The 19820-nt window shown below is 45.9% G+C and overlaps 3 long non-coding RNA genes across 3 annotated transcripts in view; all 3 read right to left on the bottom strand.

Moving 5' to 3' along the window:
• Nucleotides 1-1609: 1609 nt before the first annotated feature.
• On the bottom strand, nucleotides 1610-4037 carry LOC123953180. The gene is made up of 3 exons (XR_006820830.1): nucleotides 3632-4037; nucleotides 3315-3536; nucleotides 1610-1721 (listed from the first exon to the last, which is right to left on the bottom strand). It is a non-coding gene; the product is annotated as an uncharacterized LOC123953180 (long non-coding RNA).
• Nucleotides 4038-4732: 695 nt separating this feature from the next.
• Nucleotides 4733-7256, bottom strand: LOC123953183. Its single transcript, XR_006820832.1, has 3 exons — nucleotides 7054-7256; nucleotides 5493-5846; nucleotides 4733-4912 (listed from the first exon to the last, which is right to left on the bottom strand). It is a non-coding gene; the product is annotated as an uncharacterized LOC123953183 (long non-coding RNA).
• An 820-nt stretch (nucleotides 7257-8076) lies between these two features.
• Nucleotides 8077-19820, bottom strand: part of LOC123953182 — a 30094-nt gene continuing 18350 nt past the window's right edge. The window contains exons 5-7 of the long non-coding RNA XR_006820831.1: nucleotides 14300-14605; nucleotides 10917-11042; nucleotides 8077-8209 (exon numbers count right to left, since the gene is read on the bottom strand). This is a non-coding gene — a long non-coding RNA (uncharacterized LOC123953182). The remainder of the gene's footprint in view (nucleotides 8210-10916; nucleotides 11043-14299; nucleotides 14606-19820) is intronic.

Raw genomic sequence — 19820 nt, forward strand, 5'->3', positions numbered from 1 at the left:
GCATAGAACTAATAACTAGTAGTAGGGGAGGGAGTGGGAGGTGAGAGTTGGAACGGACAGGAAATGCTATGGGAGAGGTTTTCAGATATTATGATGTACACATCTTGATATTACAGTGCTAAAATGTGGCGCCCAAGAAAGTCCTAGAGTTGAAAAGAACATGCGAATTAGATATGAAATCTTTAAATGATACTAATGGAAAGCCTATATATATATTTTGTCCCAATGAGATTATTAGGCATAAATACAAACAGGAACAACAAAAAGAGGCTTCACATAAATTGCAACTTAGAGTAGGTAAATACATGTTTACATTCCTTAGAAGCATGGAAAGTATTTGGATAGGTTTCTGAAAGACGACTAAATCGAAAACGAGTCACCAAAGAGTACATGTATAATAATGCGGGTGTTTGGCTTCAACAATGTGCACTTCCTTGGTAAACACTGAACTAGGATCTAATTTCTACTTTATCTCTTTTTTCTTCTGGAAAAAAAAAACCAGAATATGCCTGTGCCCCACAGCTTTTAAATGGACATCCAAACAACTAACCAGATTAATAGTTAATCAGTCATGCCTTTGGCTGGATCACTCATTCAGAAGCTCCGAGGTGAACACTGGGTTGTGTTTCACCTGATTCTCACTGGTTCGTAGGTTCCAGCAGTCCTGCCTCAGTGTCCACCAGCAGGGTTCAGATGGCAACCAGAAGCAAAACTCCCTTGCCAAAGATAGCCCAATAAGAATCAAGTGCAGGACAACGACACTGAATATATATATATGCGCCAAATTAAGAGAGGGTATGACAAAGAGTGCCTGGGTGGCTCAGAGGGTTAAAGCCTCTGCCTTCGGCTCAGGTCATGATCCCAGGGTCCTGGGATCGAGCCCACATTAGATTTTCTGCTCAGCAGGGAGCCTGCTTCCTCCTCTCTCCCTGCCTGCCTCTCTGCCTGTCAAATAAATAAAATCTTAAAAAAAAAAAAGAGGGTATGAAAGAGAAAATATGTGGCTGATACTGTTGTCCCATCTTCTGAGCCCTAATCCGTCTCAGAGCCAGAGGCAACCTCAGAATCCATCTTAACACATTTCTCCAAAAAGCCTCTCCAGACAATAGGAGACAGAACGTAAGATAGAGTTCTCTGCCTCCATGGCCGAGGACTGCATATTTCAAGCCACCGATACCTCCCATGTATATGGGAACGGATCCTGGTTATACTGAGCTGTTCCCCGTCCGTGAGTGTGCTAAACAACCAAGGCATTTGTGCCTTTATGTTCCTTCTACCTGGAGATCTCTTTTATCTACTTTTCTACCTGTGGATGTGGACACCTTTTATTTTATTTTATTTATTTATTTGACAGACAGAGAGAGATCACCCAGCCGCCCCTGGAAACCTTTTTTTAAAGATGTCATTTATTTACTTTGAGTGAGCATGTACAAGCCAGGGGAGCGGCAGAGGGAGAAGCAGACTTACCGCAGAGCAGGGAGACTGGCGCGGGGCTGAATCCCAGGACCCCGGGATCATGACCTGCGCCGAGGCAGATGCCCAACCAACTGAGTCACCCAGACGCCCTCAGGACCCCGGGATCATGACCTGCGCCGAGGCAGATGCCCAACCAACTGAGTCACCCAGATGCCCTGGAAACCTTATTTATCCTTTGTGGTTCTATCCAGTAATTGCCACTTTAGTTTGTAATTGTTTGTTTCATGAGTTCCAGCTGGAGGGGCCTGGGAAATCAAAAAAAATCCAGCAAGTAATGACAATCATTACCAGCATTACATTGAATATTTAAATTAAAGAAAAATTTTCAGCCCAAACACAAAGCTCAAGAGGGAAAGGATGAGATTTATGAACTAGAATGCCTTTCCCCGTCTCTTTTTCAAAGCTCTAACTTCTACTACGAAGTGAGTCAATATATAAAATTGCAGTGTATTCCTGAGTTTCTACTGTAAAATGTTTGCCAAGGATAGAAATGGAATCGTAACACCATTTTGCCCCAAGCCACAGGAACCTCTATCAAGGCAAAACTTCACAAAAATTTCAGGAGTTAGCAATGTCCTAGGTCAATTGTTCCCAAGACTGCGCTGATTCCCAGGATCCGAAGGGGAACCCCTAAAGGGTCTATATTCCTTGGGCTCCTATTGGCCTGCGTCTTTGGGAAGCGGAAGTGAGCCCCAAGAATGAGCTGTATAAAAGCTGTCCTAGGCGAAGTAAAGAACCACCAGACAGACTGTCTGAGCTCGGGATTATCAGCAAATATTCCTCACAAGGATATGTCAAGGAACAGAAATATTTGGAGACACAATATTTGAATTCCACTGAAGCAGGGACAATACTCGCAGTCAGTTTACACATTTTGCTCTTTGGCACTGCCGTTATGGGACGAAAAGGACTGCTCAAAATTTCAACAAATTTCTGAGAACCAAAATATTGTCTGAAATGTCCCACGGTTGTCTTCAGCCTGAACAAGAAGATATTTGGGGATACAACTTTGTTCAAATTCAATTTGAGTTATCCATCCATGAATAATCAATTGCCAAAAGAGCTTGGCTTTTGAGACTTCTGTTACACAGTGACCCCCTCTTCTGAAATAAGGCAAGAAGTTGGATATGCTCAAAGAAATACAAACTTCCAGTAGTAATATCTCTACAAATGAGAATCCCTGCATGTCTAATTCACAACTGGTTTGGGGCGACCAATTCATACCATAAAGTAAGATTCAAATCTTGTAGACTGCCTTAATTGGGTATTTTCTGACAGTTCTCTAAGTACTACTCTATGGGTAATCCATACATCTTTGGTATTTTTCTGTTACTATCTTCTATTTATGCATGCTCCAGTGGGAACCAAGGGACACTGTGGATACAAATGAATTGACGGACTCAAACCTTAATAAGTAAATAATAGGAGGAAAGCACTGGACTTCTGAGCGCCATATTAAGCTCACCTTGGCCTGGTCTATCCTGCGGCTGGCAGGAAATAAGGACACCTATATGCATTAAGAGGAATATCTAACATTCCTTTGAAAAACATTCATTTTCATGAATCTCCTTTCTGTGCTCTTAGTTTGCATTTGAGAAGTAAGCTTAGAGACAAAAATACAGACTCGGAGTCCAACCCAGCAAAGGTAGACTCCCACCATCTCTGTAAGGAGTCCATTTGCTTTGCAGTTAAGACAAATCTGACATGGAAATTAACTTAAAAACCATGCCTGCGCTAGGCATGGGGAACACAATGCTAATAACATCTGCTGGGTTTCCCACGTAAGAATTTACAGCTTTTACAAAGCATTCCTTTTGGCGTTAAGGAGCAGTACTCACATTCCACTGGGCACCAGAGACCATCTGCCTAACTTCCATGTTTTCTCTGCAGCTGGGGGTGCTGATGACGTCGAAAAGGAGAGAAGTTCTTGGAGCAGGTTGTCTTTTCCGAAAACGGCCACACCAGTATTCCAGTTCCATGCGTTTCTGCAGAACTTGCCAACCAAGAGAGGTAGAGCCTTTTTTCCCCTTCTTGGACCTGGGTGATGCTTTGTGACCACCCTAAGAGGACGTGGAGAGAAGATGTTGTGGGATTTCTAAGGTTAGAGCATAAGAACTGATAGAGCTTGAACCTGGCTCTCTTTTGGGACACTCACCTTTGGGAGACCAGCCGCCACCTGGAGGGGCCCCAGGGAGCTACTGCAGCCACAGAACCACGGCAGTCCCCGCCCACACCCAGCGTCCACTGTCTTCTACTTCTTCAGTCCACCCGAAGCCATGTGGAAGGGACACAATGTCCTCCCCCACCCCATGCTCCACAAAAACTGCAAACCTGTGAGCAAAATGAACACAATCACCGGCTTAAGCTAGTTTGGGGGTGGTTTTCTTCCTACAGCAACGGGGGTACTTATCTTCTGCCAACAGTTTAAGTCGCTTTTCACCAGGAAAACAACTGAACAGTCATTGAGCAATGATTCATATATTGTGGACATAGGACTCTCTCCCAACAACTGGCTTGTATCCCCTCGGCATTTGGTCACTCTCGGGCCCAGATCATGTGGAAGTGATCCTTGTTCCACTTGGACACTGTAAATTCTTTCTTTAAAACTTATAAAATACGTACTAATGAAAATTGCATTTTACAGATTTTCAGTAAAAAGGAAAGAGGGATGTCCTATTTCTTAGGTTATTGTACCAAATCCAGCGTGCATCTTTCAGACCCTTCTCCACACACACCCCTGAGTACATCTTAGACTTCCCCTGTAGGTCATGAGTTTCTTCTTATGTTGTTACAGCAAGCCCAATGACGCGAATTAGGATCAAGATATGACTATAATAATGGCTGCCAGTTTCTATGTGCCAGGCAATGAGGAACACGGGTAGCTTGAAACTGGCTATGGTGGGAGGATTTTCATATTTTCACTCTGAATCTTCATATTTACACTGGCAAAAATGAAAAATCAGAGCTTCTGTTTGGGGGGGAACCAGTTTTAAATTTACCATCAGGGATCCTATTTCTCTTTGCTTATTAGTACCTAGCCAGCACCTAGGACAGTGTCCAGCCTGTGGCCGGCTCTCAGTAAACGTTTGCTGGTTGAATGGACGAGTGCTCTAATCACGGGCTCAGACCATATCCCAGCTGGTGTGCTTCTAAAACGAATGTGACCTACCCGTTTCACAAACGAGCATGCTTCTGAAAGGCTACTTCTAATTATTCTTTGTTTTCAGGCATTTCCTTATTTGGATAATTACTCTCTCTGTGGGTGACCAGAGCCAGGGACACAGCTGAAGTGTGCAATTCACAGAGAGGCACAGTTCCCCAACAGTCAACTTATTATGGCGAAAATTAATTCTAAACCTCAGCAACCAATAAGTACCATCCTTCTCATCTCTGTTACCAGCTTCTGTCATACTCGGATGTTTTTCTCGGCAGTGACCTAGTCAAGAAAAAAACAAACATACAGAGATGTGCACATGGACTGTGGGTATATGTGCGTGTGCATAGGTAGGTCTCTTTGGAGAAATCTACATATATAATAAATACCTTCCTTAAATAGAAATGGTGGGAGGGCTGGTGGGAGATGGGGAAGAAAGTGTGAATAATGAAGTATAAAAAGGAAAGCAATCCAGGCCTTATCTGTTGGAGGATGGAGATCAGATCTGCAACATGGTTGCCTCCAGAATTAACTACTCAGAGACATAGAAGCAACACACGCACTTTAGGCCTAAAAGACCCAAGGCGGGGTGGTAATGATCATCCCAAAGAGCAAGACTACAGACATTATTTAACCATCATAACCTGCTCCAGGTTTCGGGTTACGGACAATAATTATGATTTGTAGAATGATAAATGTCTACATGGCACTTCCCCAAACTCCATCTCTGTTTAAAAGGCAAATGCTTTCCAAAGCAGATTTATCTTTTCAATTCACCTTCTTGTGGGTTCCAAGAAAATCTTTGGGGGCAGGGTGGATATGAAGAAATGAAGGATAGTGGTATTGGTATTGATTTGCTCACCAATCAAAGGCTGATCCCTTCCAACGTTGGGCTAACAAATGGGTATCTCGTTGAATTCTTTCTTCTTTCCTTTTTTTTTTTTTTTTTCTTTTGAGATTCCAGGAAATGTTAGGAATCTTAGTTCTGTTCTTACGGAAAAAAAAAAACAAAACTCATTAAGGTATTAGAAATACTGGTAGTGGCTTTGGTGGAAGTCATATATTACCTCTGGAAAACAGATATTCTCTGATTCCTTGCTTTTGAGACATATCAATAATTTCCACCACGAAAAATGCAGCCGTCATTCTGGTAGAATTTCCAAAAGCCAAGGCTCTGGAGAAATCCACGGAAGTCAGGAAAAGCTCTGTGTTCCCCCTGTAGAAATCAAAAAGGATGAATCTAAGGAAATGTCTAAGGAAATGTCTAGCATTACAAAGCCTTTTCACATCAGCAACATAAATTAACTTGCCAAGAAATCTTAAATGAAAGCATAGAAAAATCAAAGCAGGGCACAATGTGGAAATCCAATGACGAGTCAATATTAGAAAACCTGTTAGCATAATTCACTAAATTAGAAGTCAAAAGAGAAAATCAACTTTCTCCTCCTCCTCATTCTGGCCCCCTTTCTCATCCCTTCCCAAATAGTTCATCCCAGAAGCTATTAGCTGGGTCCCAAAGGAAGTGGGAAGGTGTTGGAACTTGGGTGGCATGAACATACACCATGCATGGGGAGAGAGCGGTGGAGGTGGACCAAGGACTGGTTTTACCCGAGGGTTCGGTCACACGGGTAATGATCTTCAAGATAATCAGAGGGTGGGTTTTTTACACCTAGGAAGGGAGTTATAAACGTGGAAAGCGAAAATGCTATAATAGCCCGTGCACTGAACTGGAGTAAATTATCACTGTAGACTCAGGGTTTTCTACAGATGAATAGGTGCATGGACACATAAAATCACATGGACCATAACTGGACACATAAGCATACACACATTTCTCTAGCTCAGTCCACTAAAGGGCTTGGAAGCAATGATACCAAAGAGTAGCAACATGCCAAGACGATGGAGGACTCTGGCAGAAGTAGAGAATCAACAGCTAAAGGAGACGAGATTTAATCTACTGAAAAGAACTAAGGGAAACCTAAAAGTGTTCTCCAGATTTCCACCTGGCTGTCATGAGAAACAGAGATCAGGTTCCGTATCTCGGGGTTCCCAAAAATAGAATGACCAATGCACAGAAATTTCCCAGAGAGCATCTAGGGACAGGAAAAACTGTTCCAACAATTAGACTCACTCCACAGAGGAGGACGCAAAGCACAAAGGAGGCTCTAGGTCTTCCCTCCGGGCCTTCCAAGGACTCATCACGGCTGTCGCCATGCAAATTCCAGCCATGGTAAAGAAGTGCACTAAATGGACCCTGTAGACCTTGCAACTCAAAGCGAGGTCCACAGACCAGCGGCACTGACATCACCCGCAAGCTGGATAAAAATACAGATTGTTGCTCCCACCCCCTAGGCTTAAGGGATTAGAACTGGCATCTTCAGAAGATCCCTGTGTGAGTCACATGCAGAGAGTGGGAAGCAAACCTTGAGGATGTCTTCTCACTCTCCAGCTTCTCCATCCACTTGCGTTTGCACAGTCTCCTTTTGCCAGTCCTCTTTCACCTTGTGTGACCTACTAAATATCCTTTTAATAGCAGAAGACCTGAGAGTGATTTGGGGTAGAACGGCTATAATGAGCTTCCAAATTAACATCATCGGATAAATGATTATGCCGTTGGCCCTTGAACAACACAGAGGTGGAGGGCACCAATTCTCAACAGTCAAAAATTCATGTACAACTTCCAACTCCCCCAAACTTCACCGATAGCCTGTTGACTGGAATCCTGACTGATCACAGAGTTAACACATATTTTATATATGTATTATATTAAGAGCAAATACATTTACAGTGCTGTCCTCTTTAAAAAAAAAAAAACCTGCATCTAAGTGGCCTAGCGCAGTTCAAACCTGTGTTGTTCAAAGGTCAGCTGTATTCCTTATTGGTGAGAATTTGGGGGTGGGAAATAGTCCCAGGAGACCAGTGATCAATGGGGGTGAATGCAGTCATGTATACTCTCCTCGGACCCAATGCATGAGAAATATCAAAAGCTCTCAGCTTTCTCTATGATTCTCATTCATTAGGTCTACCCTCTAGGGAGCAATTTTGGGCTGCTATCTGCTCTCTAGGACTATGTGCAGAAGGGAAAGTGGCATCCAGCCTTCCCAGCAGCATACGTACATGTATTAGTCCTATCCTTATTCTTGTAGAGACATAAACTTCCAGCTGGTAACAGCTGATCGTCCAAAACTTCAAACAAAGAGTGGAGACCTAACCAGCCCTCCCATATAAGGCAAGGACCAGGGCATTTAATGACTACTGGATGTTAAGTGGCGGGACACCAGGCCTCACCTCTCAGGCAGCTTCAGCATTGTCCAGTCCCCAACTCATAATGCCTTAACCTGGGGAACGACCGGCTGCCTTCCAGGGCTCCTCCCCAACACCACACTTTCCCTTGGTTTCGTGGTACCTCAATCCAGAATATCTTCAAGATGTGTCCTTACCTGGATGACCTCTGTTCCACCTCTAGACTCAGCTCAGATGCGTCCGCTCCTCCAGGCAGCATTCCTTCACCCCAGACTGGATGACATGCTGCCCCGCTGGGTGCCCACAGCACCCTGCGTCACCGGAGACCACTGCTGTCTAATAGAAATAGAACAGGAGCCACATAAATTTACATTTTCTAGTAGTGCAGTTTTTAAAAATTAAAAGGGAACGGGAATACAATTTTTTTTTTTTTTTGGTAAGGAAAGTAAGGAAGAAGTTGAATGGTCACTATTTCTAGGTGGCATGACACTGTACACAGAAAACCCTAAAGATGCCACTAAGAAACAATTAAAATAATTTTATAAAGTTGCAGGATACAAATACCTAGAAATCAGTTGCATTTCTGTACATTAACAAGGAAGTAACAAGGAAGTAGCAGAGAGTGAAATTAATAAAACCATCGCATTTACAATTGCAGCACCAAGATAGACTATCTAGGAATAAATTTATCCAAGGAGATGAAAGACCTATATTCTATAAAAGTTATAAAACACGAAAAAATGAAAGATGACACAAGTGGGTATTCTATGCTCATGGATGGATATTCCCTTCTGCACATAGTCCTAGAGAGCAGATAGCAGCCTAAAATTGCTCACTACAATATAGACCTAATGATGAGAATCCTAGAGGAAGGTGAGAGCTTTTGATACGTTCTCATTCTTTGGGTCCAAGGAGAGTATATATGACTGCATTCACACGTTTAACTATCAGGAACCTCCAATGGATTTGGGTAGTCCATCCTACCCAAAATAATTTACAGATTCAGTGCAATCCCTATCAAAATACCAACAGCATTTTTCACAAGACTAGAACGAATAATACTAAGATTTGTATGGAACAACAAAAGATCCCAAATAGCCAAAGCAATCTTAAAAAGAACAAACCTAGAGGTACCACAATCCCAGGTTTCAAGATACACTACAAAGCTCTAGTATCAAAATAGTACGGTACTGGCACAAAAACAGACACATAGATCAACGGAACAGAATAAAGAGCCCAGAAATAAACCCACTATTACAGGGTCAATTAATCTATAACAAAGGAGGCAAGAATAGACAATGAGGAAAAGACAGTCTCTTCAATAAATGGTGCTGGGAAAACTGGACAGCTACATGCAAAAAATGAAACTAGACCACTTTCTTATACACCCACACCCCCCCCACACAAACCCACAAACCTCAAAATGTGTTAAAGACCTAAATGTGCGACTTGAGACCATAAAACTCCCAGAAGAAAACAAAGGCAGTCATCTTTTTGACACTGGCCTTAGCAACATTTTTCTAGACATGTCTCCTCAGGCAAGAGAAAGAAAAACAAAAATGAACTATTGGGACTGCACCAAAATAAAAAGCTTTTGTAGAGTAAGGGAAACCATTAACAAAACAGAAAGGCTAACTACTAAAAGGGTGAAGTTATTTGCAAATGATATATCTGGTAAGGGTTAATATCCAAAATATAAGAAGAATTTATACAACTCAGCACCAAAAAAAAGCGAATAATCTGATTAAAAATGGACAGAAGATATGAAGAGACATAGTTCCATAGAAAACATACAGATGATCACCAGACACGTGAAAAGATGCTCAATATCACTCATTATCAGGGAAATGCAAATCAAAACCACAACGTATCACCTTCTGTCAGAATGGCTAGAATAAAAATGGCAGGAAACACCAAGTGCTGGTGAGGACAAGTAGAAAAAGCGAACAGTTGTGCCCTGTGGTTGGGGATGTAAACTGGTGCAGCCACTGGGGTAAACAGTATGGAGATTCCTCCAAAAATTAAAATAAAAACACCATATGATCCCCTAATTCCACTCATGGGTATTTACCCAGAAAAAAAGAAAATACTGAATTGAAAAGATGTAAGCACTTGTATGCTTATTACAGCATTATTTACAATAGCCAAGATAAGGAAGCAATCCAAGAGTCTGCTGATTAATGGCTAAAGAAAATGTAGTGTGTTAGCAATAATATGGATGGTCCTAGAGGGTATTATCTTAAGTGAAATAAGTCAGAGGGAAATACCATGATTTCAGTTATATGTGTCATCCACAAAAAAAAGGAACAAAGAACAGAAATAGACCCATAAATAGAACAAACTGATGGTTTCCAGAGGGCAGGGTGGTGGGGGGATGGGCAAAATGGGTGCAGAGGAGTGGGAGGTTCAAGCTTCTGGTTACGGAGTGCATACGTCACGGGGATAAAAGGTGCAACACGGGGAACAGAGTCAGTGGTATTGTGAGTGCGTCCTATGGAGACGGACAGAAGCTGCACGTGGGGTGAGCACAGCATAACACTTGTTGAATCACTAGGTCGTGTACCTGAAACTAATGCAACATCGTGTCAACTACACCTCAACTAAAAAAATTATGTTGTATTTAACCCAGTATACCCAGAATGTCGTCATTTCAACAGGTAATCAATACCATGCTGGCTATTATTGGATATTTTACATTTTCTTCAATATCCAATGTGTATTTTACATAGAGAACACATCTCAACTTAGTCGCAGCAGCTACACGTGGCTAGTGGTGACTAGCTGGTCGGTCCTGCCCCCCCAGCCTTCAGCTAGAAGAATGTGGGGCACTTACGTGGCTCAGGCAGTTGAACATCTGACATTGGTTGTGGTTCAGGTCATCTCAGGGCTGTGAGGTCGAGCCCCTCATGGGGTTCAATGCTGGGTGTGGAGTCTGCTTACGATTTTAAGATTCTCTCTCTCTCTGTCCCTCCCCCTCGCACGCATGCTCTATCTCCAAAAAAAATCAACAAATAAAAATAAAAACCTGATGTCATCTACTCACAGGTTTGTCTTCCCTGCTAGAAGGCAGGTTACCCAAGGGCAAGGTCAACATGTCAGACTCATCCATGTCCCCTCAGTGCCCGGCAGGTACTGAGCGCAGAGTGAATGCTCACTCACATCAAGTGACCTGAGGGTATTGTGAGAGAAGGTGGAATTCCAGCAGCCGCTCAGACGAAGAACCGCTTACCTGTACTTCTAATAACTGTAAGAGTAAGAATAGCTAATATCTTGGTCTCGGACCACGTGCTGTCCTCTTCTGAGCGTTGGCTCACTCGGTCCTCACAATGACGCCATGAGCCATGTACCGTTATTTCTTCCACTTTCTGCGTAAAGAAACTTGCCCCAAATCATACAGCTGCTAAGTGGATGAATGAGGACTTATGGAAATTATTCTAGAAAAACAAAGGACACGACCACTACACACACACACACACACACACACACAAAATACAAAGTTGAAGAAACAATATTTGCGGATGTGCTAAGCCTGCCCCAGTAGGTTAGCCTTCTCCGGATCTCCTCTACCGGCCCCCACAGCATCTTTTCCGGGGCTCAGTCACCTGCTGACTGTGGCTTGAGCTAGGGCGGTCCTTTCTCCAAAGGCTTTGAACCAGCCCTTCCTGTCTTGAAATTGAATATCTTCCGTGTTTGTCCTCGGAGTTGTGTGCCTTCTGCCTGTCTTGTCAAACCCGCAGAGCTTTTCAGCAAGGACTTTGGTGAACAGTTACCTCTCTCAGTGCCTCATCTTCTCCTGGGATACGGAGGGACAGAGGGACATAAACTGCTTCCTTTCCCCTGCTGTCCCCAGAGAGTCCCGCAGCCACACTGCCATAGCCTATGGGCAAGGGAAGCATTCTTCGCTGCTTTGTTGTGTTTAAGGCAACTAGGCTGAATTTAAGAAAAACAAAGCAGGGGCGCCTGGGTGACTCAGTCAGTCAAAGGTCTGCCTTCAGCTCAGGTCATGATCTCGGGGTCCTGGGATCAAGCCCCGCATCAGGCTCCCTGCTCAGCACAGGGAGCTGTTTCTTCTTCTGCCCCTCCTGCCTCATGCTCTCTCTCTCTCTCTCTCGCTCTCAAGTAAATAAATAAAATCTTCTAAAAAAAGAGATGCAGATTTCAAATCTGGGGCGGCGGGGGGTGGGGGGGGCGCAGATGGGTGGTGATGTGTACAAAAACTCCATTATCTCTAAGCCACAGGAACCAGAACCGCACCTGGCAAAAGAAATAAAGGCGGAGAGGTAAGGAAAGACTAGATTAGGAGAAGCCCTGGAAACAGGCTGCGTCCTTTGGACTTCACGTGGTGGGAAATGAAGATCCCTGGGGGGTTTCTGAGCCTGGGAGTGATGTGATGAAAACAGTGATTAAGGAAGATGAAATGCGAGCAGGACAAATGGAGGCGAAGGGCTGCCCTCCTAGAGGAGGCAGGCATCCAGCCCGGGAGGTGCCGGGAGCAAGACAGAAAGGCAGCCTATTCCGGAAGGCATCCACGGTCCCGCAGAAATTAACATCTGCCCACCCCGAAGTCACTTCACTACCAGCTCACTGCCATTTTTTTTTCTTTCCTTCTTTTTATGACCTTACTATATTTGGGAAGGCAAAAATAAACCGGAGAGGAGCTGAACAGTTTCATTAAACTGATAATAAAATTTCATCTCTGTGAACAGAATGGTTTAACTGTGTGTGTTCCCCGCTGAGCAAACGAGCTTTACTGTGAGCACGTGGAACAGTCTGTGGGGGCAGAAATGACGTCCAGAAAAACGTCTATTACGTCCTTACAGAATAAACAAGCACGATGAAGACAGACTTTTTTAGAGCAGCCACATGTGGATGGAGCCCATAGGACGGGACAGATACGGCCGTCCCCATGGTGGCCGCCCCAGCTGCAGAGTGTCCAGAGCTGAGAACCCCCTGTCCATGTCAGCTCCCACGGTGGCAGAGGGACAGACCGACTCTTAGGTGGCCAGCCCTGCTTGCCAGAGCCCTTGCCCCTCAACTGCCACATTCTTTGGTTCTAAGAATATTTTCAGCCTGCACAGTTTTTTCCCCCCGTTTGGCGAAGTAAGTGTAATGGAAATACAGTGGAGAAATATGACCATGGAATCCTTTGGAAGGAACTACGGGGAGAAGCCCAGGATTCCATCTCCTACTTCTGTTCCCTACTCTACCCCCCACCCCCAACTTCCACACTTTGTGGCCGACCCCGAAGTCTTTCCCAGGACCCCGAGGGTTGATGAGAAAGCAGTCTGCAAAATACTGGAGTCTAGTATTTTTGTTTTGTTTTGGTATCTTGTGACAGATGAAAAATGAATGCCCAGAAACTCAAAAGAGGACTTCCATTTCCAGCCACAGGACACACGAAATGACCTAAGAGCCTCTTTCCTCAGCTAGAATGCTAACTAAAGGGAACTATCCGTGTTCGTGCTTAACATGACCTCACGAAGACTCACAAAGAGAGCCTCAATTGGAAACTGGGTATAACCTATGACCCAGCAATTGCACGTGTCCCAGAACAGTGTTTACCCAACGCCTCACAGAGAGGGCTCAGAGGATCCCTTCAGTACGCTGTAACCAATACATTTTCTTTTGGCCACACTAAACTGGATCGTAACTGAATAGAAAATGTGGGCGCTATTTTGAGAACCTTTTCTTCCACATATATGTGTACACACACACACACACACACACACACACACACACACACACACAGTGTAACCCATGGGCTGGGTGGCCATGGAGGGTGTATCTTTAACAGTGGGTATAGACAAAACAGTCTGACAAAACACCGTCTAAGAGAAACACTGGCACGTTAGTATAGGAAATATATAAGAACATTCACTGAAGCCTTGTTTATCGAAGTACAAAACAAGAAGCAACCTAATTGTTCATCAACAAGAGGATCGATGAAACACACGGTGGGCTGTCCGTGCAGCATGATGCCACAGAGCGGTTAAAACGAAGGGACCAGAGCAATATTGCTGAAATCTAAGCTCAATGGGAAAAAAACAAAACAAAAAAAATCCCAAAAAAGCAAAACACACACACCCACAAAACAGCAAGTGGCAGAACGTAAAGTGTATTTCCATTTACTTTCAAGTTTTAAAACTTTGAAGTTTTAAAACAGAATGACAGCACCCACAGCTGAAAGATGCGGGTGTCCAGGAAAGCATGAAGGTTCGGGCAGTGTCTGTCTCTGGGCTGGGAGGCAAGAAAATGGAATCGAGGAGGAGTCTGCCAAGTACTCCGCTACTCTGCAGGGAGCTGGTCGAAACGTTAGGATGGTTGCCTAGAATGCACTCCATGGCGGCACTCAGTTCTGTTACTGCGTTTGCCTTATTTTTTGTGGTTGTTGATTTTTTAACATGTACATGTAAGTCATGCACTCACCGAGACCAGATGGCCGACTGGTAGCGCAATCTGGAAGAAATCCAGGGCAGAGCCCTGTCGGATTCCCAAACCAGTTGTCTTTCCACACGGCTCCCAGTTCACGATCTGCTTGGGAATGAGGAATCGGCATCCTTTGGGTCCTAATGGTACGAGTTTATTTTTACCTGAGGGATGCTGTTCCCCACGGCCCACCGAGGCCACATCTGCTCTGGCCAGAAATAGCATGAAGCCCACTCACTCTGGGAGGTTGAGCTGTTGCTTCACAGTTTGTGTCTTGGCTCTGTTTTCTCCAGCTTTGCTCGTGCACTGCAAAAAAAAGAAGGGAAAAAAAAGTGCTGAGCCGCTAAAAGGTCAGGAGAGAGATGATCTAAACAAAAAAGTAGAGGCTGGAAAAAAAAAGAGAGAGAGACAGGGGAGAGGGAGAATCAGCTTTGCTCCAGGGACGATACCAATTCGCAGGAAGCAATCAAATTAAAGTCAGAATATCACCGAGAAACCATAAAGCAAACACGGGGCGTATTTTAGACAACAGGACCCCACTGAAATAGTAGCCTTTCAGCACAAATACACAACCTAATGGGAGTGGGTTCGTTAATTTTTTCCTAGTCTACAAAAGCCAGACAAAGGATGCCTTGCCAAGGACTAGAGAATGGTAGGCAGGGATTTATTGTGCTTTGGAAAATTTCAGGGCAGTGGCTTTTATCCTCGGATCTTTTGTACTCTTCGAGTTACATAAGAGGCTCCTACTTCTCTTTTTTCTGTAGGCATAACTTGCGGGCAAGATGTAGCCTCTCGGGTGAGCCAGCCAAGGCCTTCTGCTGTCGGAGGGGAGATGGTGACAGAGAAGAAGGTACCCTTGTAGTAGAGCGAGAGCTCAGTCTCCGGAGTCAAGCTGTGAACCGCTCATGAGTGTATCTTTATATACTTCTCACCCTGGGATGCCTATCCGACATCAGGAGCGGTGAACGTATCTTCTCTGTACCGCCAGGGAAAACTCACATCTGTGACCGGATTCCTTCCACTGTGGGGAGAGCCAACAAAGCAGCCGCTGACATTTATTGAGCGCTTCCTCTTCTAAGAGCTTTAGCTTTACCTCTTCTAGTCTGTAGCCACCGTCCCAGGAAGGTACTACTGCTTAGCCCCATTTTACAGATGAGAACACTGAGCCAGCACAAGGTTCAATGATAGAGGTCTCAGGTCACCAGGAGTGAGTGCTGGAGCCAGGATTTGGACAGAGCCAGTTGGTTATAATGGCTTGGGCTTTTCTGTGCCATTCTGTCCCAGAGGTGGCATTTAAAGTAAGTAGATGGCAGCACCCAGTTATGATAGGATCTGTGGGAACTCTGCCTCAGATACAGGGGCTCTAAGAGGGAAGTATTCCCATGCCAAGGCAAGAGTGTTTGCTAAAAATCAGAATCCTTTCCCCTAGAGGCCCTAGCACCCAAGGACCCTGCTCCTAGCATCCGAGGACCCTGCTCTTAGCACCCGAGGATCCTGCTCCTGGGACCCAAGGACCCTGCTCCTAGCACCCGAGGTCCCTGCTCCTAGCACCCGAGGACACTTACAGCTAATTTCTGCTCTGCCCCTAAACCCCCAGAGGACAAACGGGGAGACAGACTTGGGAATGCTCTCGAATAACAACCAGAAGGCCTGAGCTTGAGTTCAGTTTTGCCACTTACTAAACGGATTCATGTCCTTCACTTTCCTTGTCTGTGAAATGAGAACAGTGAATGCCTATCACAGAGGAACAGAGATTCAACTCGGAAGGAGGAACAAAGAACTTTATACACATCGGTGACACGCAAGTTTGTTTTCTTTGCTCCGTAAGTCAAGGCAGCACGTCACAGCAGAATGCGGTCAACATCCGAGAAAGTTCCATGTGCCTCCCAAAGAGCCTTGCTCTGCAGCATGAGGACGAACCTTGGCCAGCTCATTTCCCCCCTCTCCCCATCTATAAGAGGAGGCGTATTAATCACTGGAGTGTCTTCCAATTTTGGTATTTTGTGGTGGGTTTGGTCCCAGGTCCAAGAGAAGTGAACCAGGGTTTCACAAGGGTAGTTCGGGTATTTGCAGGCTGGCTTGCTCTCCTATGGTAAACACTCATCTAGGGTCCCACTCATGACACAGGACCCGAGAGGCAGTCTCCCAGCCCAGGGATATGATATAATTACAGTGCTCCTAACCGCAACCACCGCCCCCACCCCAAGTTCAAGAGTTAGAGAAAAGAGAACTGGATTCTCGCCTGGAACTGGGCGAACACCTGCTTCCGCAGGCAGCCAGCTGGAAGTCGGGGTGAGGCCTCCCACACTTTTGTTCAGGGTAACACCAGGTACATGAGGGAACGTAGGGCAGGAGGACTTCTGGGGAGTTTCTAGCCCTGTGACCTCTTGTGACCGCTTCACTGATCACTATCACTTGAGATGACGTCAGATACGACCAGGCTGGGAGTCACGGCCAAGCGCCCTGCCAGTCTTCCTGCCTCTCTGCCGTTGGCCTTGCCACAGGAAAGCAGGTCAAGTGTGGGGACTGTGAGTCACGCAGGTCACTGGGGCTTGGTGCTGAGAGAACTGAAGGCTCTGCTCGTCTTTCCAGAACGGGCCTGACGCCATTCCAAGGGAAGCTGGGACGCTGGGGGCCCTCTGTGCAGTGGCTGAGTATGACGGGTCTATTCTCAAGGGGAAGGAGGGTCCATCCCCGTGACTAACCGCCCCAGCCGTCCCCCTCCCAGGGCTCTCACGGCCTGAACAGAGGACAGGGAATGTCACCTGCGCCACAGGAAGCCTGGTCAGCAGCCTCGAGCTACATCACAAGCCCATGAGCCAAGTGGCCGGAACGGTTACAACAAGATGAGCACGGGCGGCCTCCCACAGTCCCTCGCCGTGGACGCCCATTAATGATCCATTCTGTGTCTCTAGCAGGCCACGCTCATTCCTGCCTGGGGCTCTGCGCCCCATCCCTCCCGGGAGGCCTGGGCCTCGTCTCTGGCACCTGGCTCCCTTCTGCAACTCAAGGCTCGTGTCAGCTGTCACCATCTCAGGCCACCTACACACCTCCCAGAACTCTCCATCACACGCTCCCTTCCTATTGCATCCAGAACTTCTCACTATCTCCGATTATCCCCTTCATTTATTATTGTTCCTTGCCTCCGGTCCCTATAGGGAAATGAGAGCCAGCATCTTCTCTGTCTTCCCCAGTCTATCCCCAGCACCAGAAAAAAAACAAAAATATCTAGCAGCTAACAAGGGATCCATACAGTTAGTACAATTCGTTCATTAAAGGGTTAATTCTACCCAGGACAGGTGCATACTGGTGCAGAGTGGGTTTGGTGAGCTCTCAAGGCTCCAAGCTGGCCTTTATAGACACTGCTGGGTACCTCCCCATTCAAGATCGGACACTCCCAGGGCGCCTGGGTGGCTCAGTGGGTTAAGCCGCTGCCTTCGGCTCAGGTCATGATCTCGGGGTCCTGGGATCGAGTCCCGCATCGGGCTCTCTGCTCAGCAGGGAGCCTGCTTCCCTCTCTCTCTCTCTGCCTGCCTCTCTATCTACTTGTGATCTCGCTCTGTCAAATAAATAAATAAAATCTTTAAAAAAAAAAAAAAGATCGGACACTCCCTCTCTCGTCCTCAGGGCTGGCTCCTGACATCTACTCCCATACTATGTAACTTTTCACCCAGAAATGATTTTGGGTAATTTCAAGTGCAGTGATTTCAAGTACCAGGGTCTCATTCTTCTCAAATAAGTACACGTCAGGAGGTGTTCGGTCCAGGATCGGGGTGGCCCCTCAACCAAAAAAGGACCTTGCTCATTCTCCTTTGCACCTTCTGTTACTAGCACACAGCTTTCTTCTGGTGCCCGTCATGCCACAGTCCCAACATGGCTGCTGTGTCACCGGGCATCATGTCTGAACGCCAGAGAAGGGGCAAAGCAAAGGAAGAAAGAGCACTGATCCACGATTCTGTCATTCCTTTTTATTGGGAAGACAATAGCTTTCCCAGCATCTGTATTCAGCCTCCTTCTATTTCTAGCTTCTGCGTTAATCCAGGGTCATATGGCCCCTCTGAGACCAGTTACTGACAACGGGAAATTAGGTTACTGTGACCAATTCAGTCACAATGCATCCCGGGGGGGGCTGAAGAGAGGACCAGCCTTCCTTGAGATCAAGGTACTGCCACTCTCTCCTGAACAAACAGATGTGTCCTGTCTAAATGGACGAGAGTGGACCCTTCGCCCAAACAAGAGCCGAGACTCACAGAGAGATTTACAGACAGATCCCTTGAGCTGTCATCTTCTGAACTTTCTTAAGACTTGGCTGTTCCCATTGTTTAAATTCCACCGCGTGCTCAAACATCGTCCCAAAGTATCTTTTTTTTCTTCAGCTAGCTCAAGATGGTTCCTGTCATAAAACCAGAAGGTCTTTGTTCAAGGAACCTGTGACTACAGCCTCGTGCAGAGCTAGTCAGGCTGCTGCTGGGAGCCTGACCGTCCATTCACATCTCCCTGAGCCGTGACATGGCCCTTTGTACCCAACACTCAGCTCCTCCCGACGTGATCCAAACACTTAGACATTATGTCATCAGCCTGAGAACTTCCTCCTTCCCCTCTCCACCTTCAGACAGCATCTGCTGAGGTCCCAAGTGTCCAGGGAGACCTCCTGGTCCCTTAGGGGCCGCCTGATGGCAGAGGGATCCAGGGCTATGCAGTAACACTCACTCTCACCCATGGAGGAACAGAGATGTCACATCACAAATCCACGACGAAGGCCAAAGCCACTTCTTGCCTTTTCACTCTTGTCCCAATACTTCTTTTAGAGGCCATCTGATTATCCAGCCCCCCCCCCCACACACACACATAGTCACCCACACCCTCACAATTAAGAAAGAACCTCATTAGCGAGAAGCCTGGCCAGCCCAGCGTACCAGCCCAGCCCTCCCTGCCAGTGGCCACAAGGAATCTTTTGTGGATGATTCTAAGGACGGTCACACAAGTGTCCATAGGGATGTCTCTGCAGAGCTCTTGCTCAGCCGTCTATGAACTTGACCTCATTTCTTTTCCAGTATATACACTGTTCTTCCATATCTCTCTTCAACTCATGCAAATTTTAGACAGCACTTCTCAAAATGTGTTGCATGCAACTTACAGGTTTTACAGAAATAAATGGTTCCACGCTCAGATGACTTGACAAGCACGTGATTGAGGAGAGTCAAACGGCTTTGTCATGGCAAGACATGGCGCGAGGCTTCCATACTGCAGCCCGCACGATGAGTAGCTAAAGAGAGATGGACTCTGTGGCATCTTCCAAATTCGTTTCACCACCGAACGTTTTTTCCTTGGCATAGATTGAACGGCTGGTGATGCCTCGGGAGATGCTGAAAAGCAGAGGGATGGATGGGAGCGAATCCTAGATTTGGGGGGCACTACCTCTTTTCAGTGCCAAAAGGCCTATCCTGTGACTTAGTTAAGTTGGCCTCGTCCAGACCTACGTGGACCGCGAGTGAGTGTGCGGGGTGGTCAGGATGGCCCC

The sequence above is a fragment of the Meles meles genome, chromosome 11, assembly GCF_922984935.1.
Source record: "Meles meles chromosome 11, mMelMel3.1 paternal haplotype, whole genome shotgun sequence".
Classification (NCBI taxonomy): domain Eukaryota; kingdom Metazoa; phylum Chordata; class Mammalia; order Carnivora; family Mustelidae; genus Meles; species Meles meles.